Here is a 17766-nt window from a genome sequence, read left to right as displayed (position 1 = left end):
AGTTCTCCACTTATGAGGTACTCCCTTCTCTTCATGTGTCATTATATAATGCCTGCATCTGTAACTTTCACTCCATGCGTCTGAAGAAGTGAGGTTTTTCACCCATGAAAGCTTATCCCCAAATAAATCTGTTAGTCTTTAAGGTGCCACCAGACTCCTTGTTGTTGTTTTTCAGACAAACAAGTTTGTTTACATGTGCAGGAGACAATGCTGCCTGCTTCTTGTTTACAGTGTCACCTGAAAGTGAGAACAGGTGTTTGCATGGCACTGTTGTAGCCGGCACCTCAAGATATTTACGTGCCAGATGTGCTAAAGATTCATATGTCCCTTCATGATTCAAACCCCATTCCAGAGGACATGCATCCATACTGATGACGGGTTCTGCTCAATAACGATCCAAAGCAGTGCACAGAACGACACATATTCATTTTCATCATCTGAGTCAGATGCCACCAGCAGAAGGTTGATTTTCTTGGGTTGGGTTCTGTAGTTTCTGCATTGGAGTGTTGCTCTTTTAAGACCTCTGAAAACATGCTCCACACCTCGTCCCTCTCAAATTTTGGAAGGCACTTCAGAATCTTAAACCTTGGGTCGAGTGCTGTAGCTATCTTTAGAAATCTTGCATGGTACCTTCTTTGCATTTTGTCAAATCTGCAGTGAAAGTGTTCTTAAAATGAACAACACGCTGGGTCATCATTCGAGACTGCTATAACATGAAATTAGGGTGACCAGACGTCCCGATTTTGTTGGGACTGTCCCGATATTTGCTCGTTTGTCCCGCGTCACGACCAATGTTTGGTCGGGACACTGGACAAACAAGCAATTTTTGCCCTCCGCTCTGGCTCGCACCCCCTCCCTCACCCCAACTCCGCCCCCTCCTTCCCCCATTGGATAGCTCCCCAAATCCTCGCCCTGGCCCCACCCCCTCAACTGCCCCATTGGATCCCTCCCCAAATCTCCGCCTCTTTCCGAAGCACGCCGCATTCCTCCTCCCTCCTAGGCAAGCGCTGGAGGGAGGAGGCCTGGGGGACAGCGGGGTGAGTCCGGCCTGGCCCTGGCCCAATCGCAGGCAGGAGGGCGGGAGGTACCTGCAGGGGGGCAGCCCCGGGTCCAGCCTGGGGAACCGGCTCCCTACGCGCCCATGGGTGGGGGGGCAGCAGCTGTCCGCGTGGGGACTCTGGTTCCTCGGGGCTTCACCTCCGCCACGTGCGCCCCGGCCCCGGAGGGGTGTAGTTGGCGCTGGGTGCCAGGCACATGCCTCTGCCTGACATGCGGCGAGGGAGAGGCGGAGGAGCGGCTGGAAGGGCCGGTCGGGCGGCGGCTCCGCCGCGGTGCTGGGGATAATTAGAATCTGTGAGTCTGTCTGCCTCCGGGGGGCAGGGCGGGGGGAGCAGTGCATGCCTGGCTGGGTGTGCGACCCTAGGTGAGGCGATCCCGTCCCGCGATGCTTGGGCGAGTCCCGGCCTGGGGGCCGCGGCAAGGTCCCGCTTCTCCAGCGGGGTGTAGCCCAGTGGCGCGAAGGTAGCTACAGCTCTGCACTCCCGGGCCCGCGGGGAGCTGAAGCCTGCCAGGGAAGGGGCTGCCACACGCTGGCGCGTCCGCGGCCAGCCCAGGACGGTCTCGGCACAGGGACTTGGCGGGGGTGCTCCCCCTGTCCATGCCCATCTCCGCGGCATCGGGCTCCGGGCGGGGGTTGTTGCATCCCGGGACCCGGGGGCCGCTGTTTACATCTGCGTGTGGCCGGCACCAGCCTAGGCGCTTCCCGCTTGTTCATGCTTTTTTTTTTTTTCTCCCTACCGGCTTTTTTATTTTTTGGCTCCGCCCCCTTCCCCCCCACCCCCGCGTCCCGATATTTCGCCTCTGTGATCTGGTCACCCTACATTAAATATATGGCAGAGTGCAAGTAAAACACAGACCAGGAGACATACAATTCTTCCCCAAGGAGTTCAGTCAAAAATTTAATTAATGCATTTTTTTTTAAATGAGCGTCTTCAGCATGGAAGCATGTCCTCCAAAATGGTAGCCAAAGCATGAAGGGGCATATGAATGTTTAGCATATCTGTCATGCCTGGTTTGCCTTTTTGACCGCTGCTGCACATTGTGTGGAAGTTTTCAAATAGGGTAATCCACTGGTGGGCTGCGAGACAGTTTGTTTACACTGATCATCCATAGGCATGGCGCCTGCGCCGCTTCCCGCAGCTCCCATTGGCTGGGAACGGCAAACCGCTGCCACTGGGAGCTGCGGGCGGCCGTGCCTACGGATGGTTAATGTAAACAAACTGTCTCGCAGCCCACCATTGCCATGGATAGTTCTCTGAAAACTTCCACACAATGTGCAGCAGCGGTCAAAAAGGCAAACCGTATGGTGTGTCGGGCACTCACTTCCATCGCAGTGGTGTGATAGTTTCCCACAGGGCCTAACTCGATGGAGTTTCCCAACTGAGGATTGGGAAAACTGGAAAAACAATCTATGGGGGAGCTGGATACTCCCTTCTTCTCTGGCCCTCTCTCTTCCCTTCCAGCTGACACCTGGGGAGCAGGAGGGACCTCCTCTCTCCCAGGCATCTGGTCGCTGGGGTAAAGAACCAATCAGAGCTCTCCTTTTTTTACGACATCTGAGGCTGCTGTTTAGTTCCCTCCCTCCTGCCTCCTCTTTGCTTAACGGAGGGTTGCCTGGACATGGGGCAGCAATGCTTCTGGTATACAGTCTTTGGCCCTGGATATAGAGTTCCTCCTTCAATACATTCAGCCCTAAGGAATGTCTCCACTCAAGCTGTGTGCTCCTCCGTAGCTGTTGGTTTTCCCCCAGCCTTCAGTTGAAAAATTCTCTACCTTTTTAATTCTACGTGCCAACAGTCTGGTTCCGTTTTGGTTAAGGTGGAGCTGATTCCTCCTACATAGGCCACTCTTTCCCCCAAAGATTCCACAGTTCCTGATAAACCTAAATCCCTCTTCCTTACACCATCGTCTCATCCACGCATTGACACCCTGCAGCTCTGCCTAGCTAACTGTCACTGCTCCTGGACTTTAATCTCTTACCTGGCAGCCTAACTTTAGCCTTCAGGACCTCTTGTACCTTTCTGTATGTCATTGGTACTTACATGTACTATGACCACCAGCTCCTCCCCAGCACTGCCTATAAAACTATGTAGATGTCTCATGAGATCCGCTATCTTCACACCCGTCAGGCACTTCACAATGCAAAATCTTGGTCATCATAAACTCAACTATTTATATTTCTAATAATCAAATCCCCCACTACTATTGCCAGGTCTCTTCCTAGTAATTGGGGTCCCTGTCCCCAGAGGGATATCATTCGTGTGAGAGGATATCATGACATCTGGAAGGTGGGACCCAACTATGGGATCATTTGCCTCCACTCCAGCTTGATGTTCTCCAGTCCCTGAGACTTTCCTTCTCCTTAACAGCATAGGAGCTGTTGGACAGGACGTGGGACTATTCTACTGCATCCTCAAAAGTCTCCTCTACTTTTCTATCTCCCTTTGATACTCCAGTTCAGCCACTCTGGCCCCCAGAGCCCATACGCTGTCTCTGAGGGTTGTGAATAGCTTGCACTGCATGCTGGCACACACACACACACAGCAGGTAACCATACATGTTAGACTCAATGAAATAAACTGGATAGCCCCCACCCTCTGCTGGTCTTCTGGCTGCGTTTTTTCATGCTTGTGGCTTTTTATGATGTGACCTAAGGGCAGGTCTACACCTAAAATGCTGCATCACACTGATGCAGCTGCACCGCTGTAGCGCTTTAATGAAGATGCTCTAAACTGACAGGCGAGAGCTTCTCCCATTGGTTTAGTTAATCCGCATCTGCAAGAGGCAGATGCTATGTCAGTGGGAGAAGCTCTCCCGCCACATAGCGCCGTCTACACCGGTGCTTAGGTGGGTATAATGACGTCGCTCAGGGATGTGGATTATTCATGCCCCTGAGCGACATAGTTATACCGAAGTAATTTTGTAGTGTAGACCAGGGCTAAGTTTAGGTGTATTTATTTTTCTTGTCGGTTGCTTTGCTTGAGGAGTTGGTGTCTTTTTAAATTGGTCTAATCCCTCATCTTCCTCCCCCTGCAGCCAAATCGCCTCACTTTGGCAGCTCACTCAATTGCTGTGCTCTCTCTCTGTTTCGGCTCTTTCATAAAAGGGTCTCTAAGCACTTCACAAATATGAATTCACTAAGTTTCCCAATTAGGTATGATAAAGAAAAACAAGGCACAAAGCACAGTAAAATAGTAAGTTGCTCTACTGTTTTCTCAGCTGCTCGCCCTTCTAAACAGAATATAATTAGGATTTAGGGTTGATGTCAATGTGTTTTTTTGTTGGTGGTGGATTTCTTAGAAAAAAATTACTTATTACAACTGAGTCGTAGAGAACAAATTCTCATGAGGCTTTTCCCTGAAAGGTATCAATTGCAAAAGGAGGCAAGAAGGTTTTCCTGTCCAACACACTGATGGCGATTGCCATTAAAATGTGGCATTTTCCTGCAGTTTTCACATAATGGTGTCAGTGGCTACCATTTCTTTGTCTGGACAGTATCATCATCATTTATAACTTGCAGGTCTGAAATAGCACATCATTATTTACTCTAATGGAGTCACTCCAGGGCTTCTCAAACTTCCTCAGCATGTGGATCTGTTCTTGACAGAGAGCTGATCTGGTGGGCCACCACCTCTCCTGCTCGTAATTCCATTGGGTAACATCCCTGGAACAATTATAGTAGCTGTATACCTGGAAAAGTAACAGTGTATAGAGCTGGAAGCAGAGGAGAGCCAGAACCATCTGAGCAGCCAGCTGCCCATGGACCGTGGTTTGGGGACCACTTATTTACTCTTTACGACATTTTTAAAATTCTAAAACAGCTGTCTGGATTCCATGTTGGCACTGAGATGATCAAGCCCATTGTAAAGAATTCTAAAATATTTTTTGGGGGGGCAAGTACACCACTCACAAAGACTGTTTGGAACCAGAATGAGCTTTCAGAGCATCTACAATGGGCCACAATGGATTCAATTACAGCAACCATCCTGGATTAGCTCTGCTGGAGGACAGGGTCCAAGTAACTGCTTCATTCCATTTACAAGCTTCCTTTCCCCCCCATGAGGTGTCATAATAGTGATGTTTTCTGAAGCGTGTAAGTTGCTAAAAATAAAGCTTTTTGATTTGTGTCTCAGTATTTATCAGTTGGTATTAGACTATTTTTGTTACTGGTGCGGATTGAATTCCATTAATGTTATTGCTTAATTGCTGTATACACACAAACGGTTGAGTATTTTGTAAAGCATCACATCAGCAGTGAAAAGCAATATTTTTTCCATTCATTTTTGCCAACCCTTCCATGGGTTGTATTTCTCTGCAAAAGTGAGATTTTGTAGAAAGCTGTAATTTATAAGAAGGAAGACATCCCAAAGGTCTGCTTAAATTTATAAGGCTTTCTAGAACAGGTTGGCAGTTTATTTTTAATGGCTTCTTGCCCACTGCTCAAGTAATAAAACATTGAACAATGGTAGTTTCCTTTCCCTTTGGTCCTTTTCATGTTTATATTAAACTAATTCGTTTATTTTAACAAGGGGAATTATTTCTCTTCCCCATCCGTCTATTACCGCTCTCCTCAAATCCTGATTATCCCAAAGGGCAGCACTGACAAGGCAGCACGACACACATTACAAATGTAAATGCACTTTCTGGTTGAAATTTTAACAAAAGGCCAGTAGAACCCATGCGAAACAATCCGATTGCCATGTTATCAACTGTAGTTTTACTAGATGAGACGTACAATTCAGTGTAGGGAGAAAACCCACTGCAGAAAAACAGTACAGTATTTGGTAATCTTCTTTTGACCATACAACACAACAGTATAACCGTCCTCATTGTGTTTTAATAAGTCTTTAAAGAGCCAGTGATGTCTCGTGAAATTTTGAGAAAGATTAATGCCTATATTCTACAGTTATGGGCTCTCTGGATTTTCTTAAGGTAGATGGAAAATCCTTCTATTGAGATACAGTATTGTAGATCAGTCTTATACTGCACAAATCTCCCCCTCACTATTGGGTTTTATTTATTATTTTTGCATGAAAACACTCTTTATTGATCAGCGCTTCCTGAGACATCGCCTGAAGTTAGAATCCTTTATTTGTGACATCACCACTGATTACCACTGGAGACGATTATTATTCCAGTTGATAAATATAGAGGCGCAGATTTAAAAAGAAGAGGGGGAATTTGTATCTGCAGATATGCTTCTAATTGGAAAGTTTTCCCCAGAGGGTGTCAGTGTCACACTTTAAAGTGCTTTCAGATTGTACTGGGAAAGAGAAATAGATGCTTTGTGTGATTTTTGTTTTGTTTCTTTGTTTAGTATGATGGCAACTAACTAATGATTAGTTGTCTGTGATTTAATATCCTGGAAGTAAAAGTGACTATCAATATGGTATATATTATAGACTGCGTGCTAGTACAGTAAAGTTTCCATCTTGCTGCTAGCATCACTTAAAATGGCTAAAGCAGTGGAGGCTTAAGCGAAGCTTGGATTCAGCTCATGTCTCTGGCTGACCTTGTGTCCGTGGTTGACAAAGATTCAACCCAATAAGACTATTCTGGCATTATCTAAAAGGTGGCCACAGGGACCTTTTATAGGGTATTTTTACTTTCTCAGATGTGTATAGTCAGCTGCAATGGTTTGGCTCATGTTTTCGATTACAGATTCAAGCTAGACCTCATGACTTGGCTCCATCCTCCGACATATGGACTTACCAAGGTCTAACTGTAATGCTATTCCCCAAGGAAATGGGATATGTGGTGAATTCTTGAGTCTGTTTCCACCTCCCACCCACATGATTACTTTAAATTTCCTTACCAGAATGCTCGGAATCACTAGGGATGAGGCCAAATACAATCTGTGTGACAAGTGGAGTTCTGCCACAACAAATTTGTTTTTTATTTTTCTGGGGAGGAGGGAGGAATATCTTTTATATTGTGTGTTACTGGTCAGAATATTTGGCTCCCGTTTATACAGCATCTAAATGCAGGTCTGCTATGGAACTGCTCTCTTACCTTGTACATCAATGTGCTTGCAACTGAGGGCTGGGTTCTGTCAGAGAAATCCGTGTCCATGAGAAGGGCGGGTCTGAATCTTTCTTTTGGGAGGAACTTTCCGAAGTGCAGGGAAGGGAAGAGAGACACTTGACAGTTGAGCATTAAGTTGTCGATATTACTTTATATACACCTCTACCCCAGTATAACACGACCCGATATAACACAAATTCGGATATAACGCGATAAAGCAGTGCTCCGGGGGGGCGGGGCTGCGTGCTCCGGCGGATCAAGGTAAGTTCGATATAACACGGTTTCACCTATAACGCGGTAAGATTTTTTTTGGCTCCAGAGGACAGCGTTATATCGAGGTAGAGGTGTAGTACCTAATATTTCCCTCGTCTGTGCCTCTGCCTCACAGCTGGTGGTAACACTTGTCCTAATCCAGGCCCACAGCTACGCTCTCTCTTCCTCCCCTGTCATCCCTTCCCATCCTTCATGTACACTGTGTTTTGCTCTTTGTACATGGGTAAAGCATGGCAGTTGAGGGGAGCACAATATGAAGTCTAACTACTTCTTGGCTCTGCTTCCCCCTACTTCTGTTCTAGCATGCTCCATGCCCAAAGCCTTAGATCATTTTAGGGGATTATGTGGCTGCAAAGGGGAAGATGTGGGGGAGGGGGTGGAATAAAGGGAAAGAATGTGTGGAAGGCCCCTCTAAAGGAAAATCCAAACAAATGTTCAATGAAAAAAGATTTTCCAACCTAAAAAGTTTGAAAGGAACATTTTTTACTAGTTCTAAGCAAGAGGGGCTCCCTTCCCTCCCTGTATCCTGCCAATTCACCATGCCAGACACTCTCCTCTATTTTCATGTTATTTTATCCACCTGTCTGAGGGATAGAGGGGTAAGGATTTTGTCCTGGTTTCCCTGACTCAAAATTCTGGATCTGGAGTACATAGTTCAGTGTGTCTCTCCTGTGTTGTAGGTAAGAGCTGCCTCGCTGTTTCTCTCACAGGGCTTTTAGCATGAGAAGCTTATACTGAAGTTTAAATCTAGTAATGGGCCTCATCCAATGCCCATTGAAACAAATGGAAAGACTCCCATGGACAGCAGTGGGCACTCGACCAGACTCAACGTGAATGTTACGTTCCTTTTTCAAGTGACAGAAATCGAGGGAATTTGTCTGAAGTGATCTGTCATTTGTGATGGTTAAATTCAAGTAGCAAATGGGTCAGTGAAACCAGCGGGTGCTGGCCGTGCTGCAACAGGCAGTCATGTTTCACAGGACGTTCTGCACAGTGGCCGATGATTTTTATTTGTATCTCTTTCCAAAATACTAACATTTGTGAAAGTTCGTTCTACACATGCAGAAAGAGCCTGTCACAATTCCTTTGGTTCCTGGCTTGTGGAGTAGATGGAACTGTTGCTGGTGGCTGTGAGTTAAACCATAAGAATAGTGACAAACAGTGACAGAGCTCTGGAGATTTGTGTGGTGATCCATCGCTACATCTGTGCCCTATTTAAACTGTTTCTGAATAGTTGAGTCATGCTTCCCCATTAAAGTTTAGGGGCAGAGGGTGGAATGATTCACATGTTTACCTTTAATCTTTGGGACCCTGATTTGATTTTGGGCTGGAACACTTGTGTGAAATGAGTTGTGCTGGTCTACGCTTCTGTGGCTCATAGCTTCATCTATTTTCCAGTTAATATGTCAGGAAAAAATAAGTCAGAAGAGTCAGAAAGCAGCTGGCCGTTGTCCTTGAAGCTGCAAGCTTGTTCTAGCCCAGATGTGGCTGCACAGCTGTTATTTGGGCAATATTTGCAAAGTGCTTTGAAGTACCAGGGCGAAGAGTGAAATATAAATGGAGCTTTTATAATGATTAATTGATTGGTTCAGTGAACCAAGGCAGGCTGTAAAATAGGGCTAAATGGAAAATTATAGGCCTAATTTAGTTCTCATTTACACCCAGACAATTTGTTGCTTTCACTGGAATTGACTGAATGTAAATGGGTGCAGAATATGGCTCATTAATAGGAGCTATTTTTCTAGCAAGCCCCAGGGAAATAAGAAGTGGTATCACTTTGCGATTTTCAAAGCATTTGGCTATTAAATGCATTCAGTTTAATTGTGGCATTGCATCTTATTTGGGAAGCTTTCACAGTTGCTATATGAAAATTAGCAAAAGATAGCAGTAACTGATTCCCTAGCACAGATGTGCTCAGAAGTTTAGTGGCTGATGTTGTAATAGACAGGCGTGGTACATGGATTGAAACTCTGGGGAGGAGGCAGCAATATTGACAACACTTTGGGACACCTGGTTTTCTTCTAACAATAATGTTGGGTGTCATGTCATGTAACAAGACTTGTGGATGGGGGGAAGCGGTAGATGTGTTATATCTTGACTTTAGTAAGGCTTTTGATACTGTCTCACATGATCTACTCATAAACAAACTAGGGAAATACAACCTAGATGGAGCCACTATAAGGGGGTGCATAAATTGTTGGGAAAACATCCCAAGAGTAGTTATCAGTGGTTCACAGTCTTGCTGGAAGGGCATAACGAGTGGGGTCTCGCAGGGATCAGTTCTGGGTCTGGTTCTGTTCGATATCTTCATCAGTGATTTAGGTAATGGCATAGAGAGTACACTTATAAAGTTTGTGCATGATACCAGGCTGGGAGGGGTTGCAAGTGCTTTGGAGGATAGGATGAAAATTCAAAATGATCTGGACAAACTGGAGAAATGGTCTGACGTAAATAAGATGAAATTCAATAAGGAAAAATGCAAAGTACTCCACTTAGGAAAGAACAATCAGTTGCACATGTACAAAATTGGAAATGACTGCCTAGGAAGGAACACTGCAGAAAGGGATCTGGGGGTCATAGTGGATCACGAGATAAATATGAGTAAACAATGTAACACCATTGAAAAAAAGCAAACATCATTCTGGGATGTATTAGCAGGAGTGTTGTAAGCAAGACATAAGAAGTAATTCATCTGCTCTACTCTGTACTAATTAGGCCTTAGATGGAGTATTGTGTCCACTTCTGGGCACCACATTTCAGGAAAGATGTGGACAAATTGGAGAAATTCCAAAGAACAGCAACAAAAATGATTAAAGGTCTAGAAAACATGACCTATGAGGGAAGATTGAAAAAAATGGGTTTGTTTAGTCTGGAGAAGAGAAGACTGAGGCGGGACATGATAACAGTTTTCAAGTATGTAAAAGGTTGTTACAAGGAGGAGGGAGAAAAATTGTTCTTCTTTACCTCTGAGGGTAGGACAAGAAACAATGAGCTTAATTTGCAGCAAGGGAGGTTTAGGTTGGACATTAGGAAAAACTTCCTAACTGTCAGGGTGGTTAAGCATAGGAATAAATTGCCTAGGGAGGTTGTGGAATCTCCATCATTGGAGATTTTAAGAGCAGGTTAGACAAACACCTGTCAGGGGTGGTCTAGATAATACTTAGTCCTGCCATGAGTGCAGGGGACTGGGCTAGATGACCTCTCGAGATCCCTTCCAATCCTACAAGTCTATGATTCTATGAGTTGGCCACCTTGGCAGCCATGACTCCCCCTTTGGCCTCATCTGCTTTCCATTTTCAGACACACTGGACAGCTGCACTGAATAGATGTACTACCTAACATTGATCATATCTGAGCATTATGCACTGTCACCTACCTGCAAATATCAGACAACATTGAGGCTGTCATGTCTCAAGCTTCAACATCAGCCTATTTTACTCCTGACTTTGCCACATGGAGTCAGAACAGTGGACTAATGTGTTTCCAATTTAGGCCCCATTGGACTTACACAACCATTTAGAAAATGTCACTCTCATCAGATGCAGCAGGAAGAGGAAAGAGATTAACAGGAATGTGGGGTTTGGAAGTTGGGGGTTGGGAAGATAGGTAAAACAATTGAGCAGAAAAGCAGACATCTCAGCTCACTGCTTGCCTAACTGATGCCAAAGGAGAGTGATTTGCAGCATCACAGCAAAAGCAGATTTGAAGAAAGGCTGTAATACAGAAGTAGGTGTAATCTTGGTGGAGAGTGTGGTTCTCATTCAGAGGGCAGTACGGTGTAGAGGGTTTTTTGTGGGAGAAGTGGACCGATGGGCAATCCATACAATACATATTCATGCAAATTTCAGTATTGATTTTGAATTGGGTGACATTGGGCAGTAGCAGCCTAAAATAGCTTTTAACCAAGTTTTGGTTTGGGGGAATTATCAATATTCTCATGACCAAAACCTTTAAACTGCTTTCTTTGTACACGAGCACAGAAAATCCTGTAGAATGCCAATGCACTTCACAATGCATATTTTCAAGAATAGGTATCATGGTGACAAGTGTCATCCAAAGTCATTTATGGTGAAAGAATATGGCCTTCAAAAGTAAACACTTGGCAGTGGAATTAACAGGATCTTATTTAGGCTAGATTAATGTATGCCATGCAGAACCTGACTCAGAGGAGTGGAGCTATGGTCTCTGGAAAGCATGAAGGAAAATGTGTTGACAGTTTTGCTACACAATTTGTTGTTCCTCATTTCATTTTGCATTTGCCAAGTTTCCCAGTTGCTCTCAAGTGGTTAAAATGGAAACATCTCATGCCTTATTTACAACATTCAGGGAGCTGAAGCCCTGCAGTACTGTCAATGTGGATGTTTCTGGGCCCTTTGTAGGAATTTTCACTCAGAAATCCACTGGATCCTAGGAAAGCAGACCATAGAGAGTGGCTACTCTCCTGGCTTCACCCCCTTCTAGGCCCAATATTCCCCATGCCAACTTGCACAGACTCTACTCCATGGTATGTCTGCCTGGGGATTTGACTGGCTAGGGGAGCATGCAGTGTGCAGTCTATTCCTTCCCTTCTATGGCCCCTTTATTTCCCCCTCAGTCAACACAATTAGAGGGGAGCATCCAACACATTTCCAACAACCTTTCCAGCTTGGAAAGGTTACTTGTTTTTTATACTCCATTACAATGCAATAGGAAATGTAATGGAGCATAGACAATATAATGGAGCAATAGATATAGAAAAAGAGTTTGAGAGAGAAATGTTTCCTGGCAGAAAAGACCTTAACCCATAAAATCATCACTGACGAAGTTTGCAGATGACCCAAAAATTGGGGGAGTGGTAAATAATGAAGGACAGAGCGATCTGGATCACTTGGTAAAGTGGATGCAAGCAAACACGAAGCATTTTAATACAGCTAAATGTAAATGTAAGCATATAGGAACAAAGAATGTAGGCCATACTTATAGGAGGGGAAAACTATGCTGGGAAGCAGTGACTCTGAAAAAGATTTGGGGGGCATGTTGGATAATCAGCTGAACATGAGCTCCCTGTATGTACTGTAGCCAAAAGAGAGAAGTAAAATTTCTGGAAATTTTGAAGGCATGCAAAAAAAACCAGCCTTTTTTATTTTTTTCAGAAAAAAAATGGAAATTTGGCAAAAAAATAGAAATATCTGCAGTACTTATTTGCTTATCTAAGGTAAACATTAATTACTTCTTTAAGAATGAGGAATGTGTTATGCATAATTTAGTTAGAACATAAAGTACTGTTAGGTATATTTATGAAATAAGTATACATTCTTTACTTTTGAATAACAACAAATATACCTAGTATTAGAGATGGAGCTTCACGCTCAGGTACTTAAGTGTATTTTGTTGCCTGTTGACGTATCTTTAAACTAGGGGGGGAAATAATTTTTTGAAAATAGAAAGCATCAATACTTTGACTTGTAAACAAAAAGGAAGATTATATCCACAAGACCCAGAAACAGTAAGTAAAAAGAGACTTGATTTATAATGCAGATATAGAAAACACTCATGTTTCTAGAGAAAAAGCTCAGAAAATGAATATATAATATATAAATATATAATATATAAATATATAAATCCTATATATATTCAGTGTAATGTTGTTAACACAGCACAATATTAAGGACCAGCAATGAATCTGGGTAAACATCCAAACTTTATAGTAAACACCAGGCTCTTTAGTAGAGCATTATCATTGTAAGTGTCACAACAGTAGGCAAAATTAGCCATCCTATAAACAAGTGTAGTATAACTTAAAACAGTTTAGTTACTAATATAATCATGGAAATGCTAGCTTAAATTTTAACTTGTGACTTCTCTAATCAGAATCTGCGTGTGAAAGATCCACAACTTCTGATTCTGAGCGTTCACTATGTACTTAATTAAACTGATGATTTGCATGAATTGAAACAAGTTTCTCAAGTCTTTCATATGTTAGTCTGTTTCTTGATTTTTGTGTGTATATTTCCAAACATTGACCAGTTTCTTTCACATGCTGCAGAAGATGGAGGAATCTGAAGCAATTGGGAAGCAAGAGGAGCCAGTGGTTGTATTGCCACCATGTTGTAGGAGCAACGTGCTTGGCAGATTCACAGATTGCATTGTTGGACCAAACACCTGAAGAGATTCTGTATTCTGCAACATTCGAAGGTACTTTGCCAATATTTAGTCCTAAGCATGTTGCTTGTTTAATAGTTTAGTCAGATACTGTAAAATGCTGTCATCACTAACATTACTACCTTTAATCTAAAAGGTTTACAGCAGGTTGTATTGGCTTGCAGCAAAATTCTTCTCACCTATAAATAAAGTCCTTCACTTTTATTACATCCTGATTTGTGAGTGCAGATGCATGTAGATTGTCAAAACCAATTGACTTTGTCTTGGCCATACGTTGAGGAATGTCTGACAAAAGTGGTTTGTCTGATTCAGCTAGAGTGATTGCAGACACAATTGGCTGTTGAATCTTCAGAGAGTTCTGCAGGTGAACCAAGTACAGTGTGTCGTACACCTTTAACTACTTTAAGATGTTCAGTTAGCACTGGTTCATGAAGAACTTATTTGTTTTTAAATAAACTTTCAAATGACATCACCACACTTACCTATCTTGTTCTGCTAGAGAGTTTTAAAGTTATCATTTTATTCTGACAGAAGGTGTCAATCTCCCAGTCCACTGAGGAGAAATGATGTCTCTGGGATGAGTGGCCTGCTCACTGGGACAAGTCTGGAGGACAGCAGCTTCAGGGTAGCAGCTGTCCTACACCAAACTCCACTTCTAGGACAGAAGTCACCAGAGGACGGCAGGCAGCAATCCACAAAAAGGACCCTTGTACTCACTCCTATTCTCTAGTAGAGATGGCAGTGCCCGCTGCTGATTGGGGCTGTAAGAATATGCCTCAGGGGTTTACACTGATAAATATATGGTATATAGATCTTCAGAATATAGGAACTTGTAATTGGCTAATATTATAAGTTTTGAAATAATGTGACTTCATTTGAAATACTTATTAGTTATTAGTAAGGCTCCGTGTTTGTCACAGAGGTCACAGCTTCTGTGACTTTCCATGACCTCCGTGACTTCTGCAGCAGCCAGAGCGCCTGGCCCAGGGGTCACCTGATCACCTCGGGCAGCCCCTGGGTCAGGCACATCAGTCGTGGCTAGGGCAGTCACGGCCCCCCCTCATTCCCCAGCAGCAGGAGTTGGGGGGGGGGGGCTCAGGGCTGTGGTTGTGGCTCAGGGCAGTGTTTACCTGGGGGGGGGGCTTCCCGGAAGGGCGACAGGAACTCCCCTCTCTCAGCTCCTAACTCCACGTGCTGCCTCTGCAGCTCCCATTGACTGTGGTTCCCAGCCAACGGGAGCTGCAGAACTGGGGCTTGGGGTAGAGTGGAGGCAGCACATGGAGCTAGGAGCTGGGGTCCCCGCTTCCCAGGAGCCTGCCCCAGCCCCCACCAACCCTCCCAGCACCCATGCCCCCCCGAGCACCTGCGCCCCCTCTAGGTCACAACCCCCCACAGCACCCGCACTTCCCCTGAGCACCCACAGTGCCCCTCTGGGCCGTGACACCCCCCCGCCCCCCGAGCACCCCCCAGGCCGCGACCGCCTCCTCAGAACCCGTGGCTCACACACCCCAGCCCGCGTCCCGTGGGCTGCGCCCCCCAGGCCATCCCCCCCAGCACCTGTGGCGCCCCCAGGGCCGCCCTCCCGAGCCGCACCCTCCCCCACCAGTTTTAATCAGGGTATATAGTAAAAGTCATGGACAGGTCGTGGGCCGTGAATTTTTGTTACCTGTCCATGACTTTTACTAAAAATACCTCTGACTAAAACGTAGTCTTAATTATTAGCATTCTGAAGGATTCGAGTGCAGCAGTAATACCACTTTTAAAAGTAACTCTAAAAATTATTTCACTGTTCATTCCGAGATAAAATTCTTCACATAAAAGTTTCTTTTAAACTTTTCCCCAAATTTCCAATTTTTTCATACCCGGCCTTGAGGGATGAGGGGGTGGGAGCGGAATGGAAAAAAAGTTTGTTTGTTTTTCTGAAATGTTACAGGTTTTTCTAGACCCACACATCTAGAGCTAATGCGATCCTGGGATGCATAAACAAGGGAATCTTGATTAAGGAGTAGAAAAGTATTTTATCTTTGTATTTGGCATGGGTGTGACCGCTGCTGGAATATTGCGTCCAGTTCTGGTGCCCACAATGCAAGAAGGATCTTGATAAATTGGAGAGGGTTCCCAGAAGAGCCATGAGAAATTCATCTGCACCCAGTAACTCAAAGGTCTGTTAAGGCCTTGAAAGTATGGTCTCATTGTTTGTGCATTTTCTTTGGTGAGATACTAATGGTTTTGTGTCACCTAGTAAATACAGCAGGTGATTAGGAACAAGGATTCCTAGCTTCTAGTCCTGGTTCTACCATTGATTTGTTGGGTGATCACTTAAACTCTGAGAATTAGCTAGTCAGTACAATAGTACTCCATATTCACTGGAGTGTTGTGAAATGTAACAAATGCCAGTAAAGAACTTTGAGACCCTAGAATGGAAGTTGCTATCAAAATGCAAGTATTGACTTATTTTTAAACTTGGGTAGCTATAATCTCAACCCCACCCTAGTGATATCCTATAATTGTGACAGATTCATGCATAATGCCAGTAAAACATAAATCAATCAGTTGGCTTCAGAGGTGATATGAAGTTTAAATTGGATTTTAATAATACATTGAAACTGTTTGACATCACAATGACCCAATGAACATCTATCCTGCCTATACATTGAAAAATGTTGCCCATTCAAATGAAATGAATTTTGAAGTGTTAATGAGTCTGCAGCAAATGTGTCTTTTCTCTTACAAGATGCTTAGTCGTGCACTACTGGAAATGCCAACAATAAAAGCAGTGACTTAATTACATTATTTCTTTGTTGTGAAAGAAGACTTAATTAACAGGCTGGTGGCTCTAGTGTGTAAATTTCCTAGCACTGGTGTTGATTGTAAAGTGCACATTTATTGAGATCCAGACTTGGAAATCCTTTGATGACACATCTCCGTGATGAAAATCATCAAAAGTAAAACCCATTATTTCCTCCTGAGCCTTAAAAATCCCCCCCCCCCGAGGAATTTAAAAAAAATCTGAGATTGAAAAAATAAAATTGAAATGTAAGGCTAGAAGGGACCTCAAGAAGTCATCAAGTCCAGCCCCCTGCGCTGTGACAGGACCAAGTAAACCTAGACCATCCCTGATAGGTGTTTGTCCAACTTGTTTTTAAAAGCTTCCAAGGATGCGGATTCCACAATCTCCCATGGAAGCCTATTCCAGAGCTTCACTACCCTTATAGTTAGAAACCTTTTCCTACTATCTAACCTAAATCTCCCTTGCTGCAGATTAAGCCCATTAGTTCTTGTCCTCCCTTCAGCGAACAATTGATCACTGTCCTCTTCATAACAGCCTTTAACAGGCTGGAAGACTGTTATCAGCAGGGCCGGTTCCAGGGTTTTGGCCGCCCCAAGCAGCAGAAACAAAACAAAAAAAAAGCCGCGATCGCGATCTGTGGCGGCAATTCGGCAGGAGGTCCTTCACTCCCAGGCAGAGTGAGGGACCGTCCGCCGAATTTCCGCCGACTACCTGGACCTGCCGCCCCTCTCCGGAGCGGCCGCCCCAAGCACCTGCTTGAGAAGCTGGTGCCTGGAGCCGGCCCTGGTTATCAGGTCCCTCTTTAGTCTTCTTTTCTTGAGACTAAACATGCCCATTTTTTTTTAAACCTTTCCTCATAGGTCCTTTTATCATTTTTGTTGCTCTCCTCTAGGCTTTTTCCTGTTTGTCCACATCTTTCTTAAATTGTGTTGCCCAGAACTGGACACAGGATTCCAGCTGGGGCCTCATCAGTGCCTAGTAGAGATTTCATTTTTCCTTCCTAAGTGAAGTACTTTGCAATTGTCTTTATAGAATTTCAATTCAGACCAAATTCTCCAATTTGTCAGGGTCATTTTGAATTTTAAACCTGTCCTCCTAAGTGCTTGCAACCTCTCCCAGCTTGGGGTCATCTACAGATTTTATAAGCATACTTTCTACTTCATTATCCAAATCATTGATGAAAATATTGAACAGTTCCAGCCCCAGGACTGACCCCTGCAGGACCCCACTAGATATGAGTGTGTTGAAAGAAAATTTGATTTTAAAATTAGAGACTAAAAGAATAGGACAGGGTTGGATAAATGATCATAGCAAACAAGATTTGTTCTCTTTAGAATGGGTTAGTGTTGGGGCAACTTGGAGAAAACTGCATTGCTGAACTCATCTGCACTTTTGATATAAGCAAGACTTGAACCCCAGGCCCCAAATTCAGCTCTTGATAGCATGACTAATTTCCCATCTCACTCTCTGAAATCTCT

At 44.2% G+C, this 17766-nt stretch overlaps 1 long non-coding RNA gene across 1 annotated transcript in view; it reads left to right on the top strand.

Moving 5' to 3' along the window:
* The window catches only part of LOC135980873 (uncharacterized), a 30145-nt gene extending 15390 nt beyond the window's left edge, over positions 1–14755 (top strand). Inside the window, exons 2-3 of the long non-coding RNA XR_010597791.1 lie at positions 13382–13530; positions 14029–14755. This is a non-coding gene — a long non-coding RNA (uncharacterized LOC135980873). The remainder of the gene's footprint in view (positions 1–13381; positions 13531–14028) is intronic.
* The last annotated feature ends 3011 nt before the right edge of the window (positions 14756–17766 follow it).

The sequence above is a fragment of the Chrysemys picta genome, chromosome 1 (genome assembly GCF_011386835.1).
Source record: "Chrysemys picta bellii isolate R12L10 chromosome 1, ASM1138683v2, whole genome shotgun sequence".
In the NCBI taxonomy this organism is placed as follows: domain Eukaryota; kingdom Metazoa; phylum Chordata; order Testudines; family Emydidae; genus Chrysemys; species Chrysemys picta.
This window is presented reverse-complemented; position numbering and strand designations above follow the sequence as displayed.